The 1,115-nt window shown below is 70.0% G+C and overlaps 1 long non-coding RNA gene across 1 annotated transcript; it reads left to right on the top strand.

The window, feature by feature from the left end:
* The first annotated feature begins 30 nt into the window (after positions 1-30).
* On the top strand, positions 31-490 carry LOC105854696. The gene is made up of 2 exons (XR_001146247.1): positions 31-178; positions 253-490. It is a non-coding gene; the product is annotated as an uncharacterized LOC105854696 (long non-coding RNA).
* The last annotated feature ends 625 nt before the right edge of the window (positions 491-1,115 follow it).

Below are 1,115 nucleotides of genomic sequence, written 5' to 3'. Positions count from 1 at the left end.
CTGGGACAGGACTGGCCGGTCCCACAGTCAGCGGGCGGCCCCGGCTCCCTGCAGGTACTTGCTGCTCAGAACACACCAGCTGTCCCTGGACGCCTTCCTCGTGGCCCTGAAGTTCATGCAGGTGGAGGACGTGGACATCGACGAAGTGCAGTGCATCCTGGCCAACCTCATCTACATGGTGGGCGGCCCCCGGGGGGCGCATGACCCCGGCCCGCGGGTGGCCTCGGCCGGCTCACAGCCGCCTCCCCACAGGGTCACATCAAGGGCTACATCTCCCACCAACACCAGAAGCTGGTTGTCAGCAAGCAGAACCCCTTCCCGCCGCTGTCCACCGTGTGCTGAGTGTCCGCCGCCCAGCGCCCCGCCCCGCGGCCAGTGTGGCCTCCCACTGCCCGCAGACGGAGCGAGGGAGGCAGCGGGTCTGGGCCTGTGCCCCGGTGCCACCTTTGTCCCTGCCCAGCATTTTCTATTAAAAGGCTCTGACCACCTGGGACGTCTCCAACAGGCTATTTTTACAGCCACGTGGTCAGAGGTGACTCCGACCTTGGCCTGCCGCTTCCAGGCCTCCCTGGCCGGCGTCCCCAGCGCCCCTTGGCCCCCGCGCAGGCAAACAGCCCTCCCCGGCTGCGGGCCACACGCCCGGCAGAGCCTGAGCCACACTGGGCAGCCGCAGGCACACCAGGGCCGGCCGGTTTCCGGGGCGCCGCTCCTCCGGGGCCACGGGGCTGGGCCCTGAGGAGTGCCCCGAGTCCAGGGTGTGGGGCACCTGGGCGTCCAGGCGGGTGTAGAGGCTCAGCCGCTGCTGTCCGTGGCCTCCCGCTGCGCCCTGAGCGGGGCTTGGCACGAGGCGCCTTCTCGAGGTGCCGCTTTGCGGAGCCAGGAGCAGTGTGGACACTGTGGCTTGAGCCAGAAATTGGGGCACCCTGGGGTGGCTGGGCCCGGCCAGTGTCCACTGGGCTGCAGGGCCACCTCTGTTGGAGCCTCCTGCTGGCTGGACCCCTCCCAACGCCACTGACCAGGCTCTTCCCCAGGGCGGCCGAGGGTCTCACCACCCAGGCGCCGGTCATCTGCCTGCTGCTTGGCACCCAGCCGGCCGGCCGCTGCTCGGTGCCCCC

This window comes from Condylura cristata, unplaced genomic scaffold (assembly GCF_000260355.1).
Source record: "Condylura cristata isolate star-nosed mole 26May11 unplaced genomic scaffold, ConCri1.0 scaffold00618, whole genome shotgun sequence".
In the NCBI taxonomy this organism is placed as follows: domain Eukaryota; kingdom Metazoa; phylum Chordata; class Mammalia; order Eulipotyphla; family Talpidae; genus Condylura; species Condylura cristata.
The sequence above is the reverse complement of the archived record's forward strand: the minus strand, read 5'-3'. Positions and strand labels throughout refer to the sequence as shown.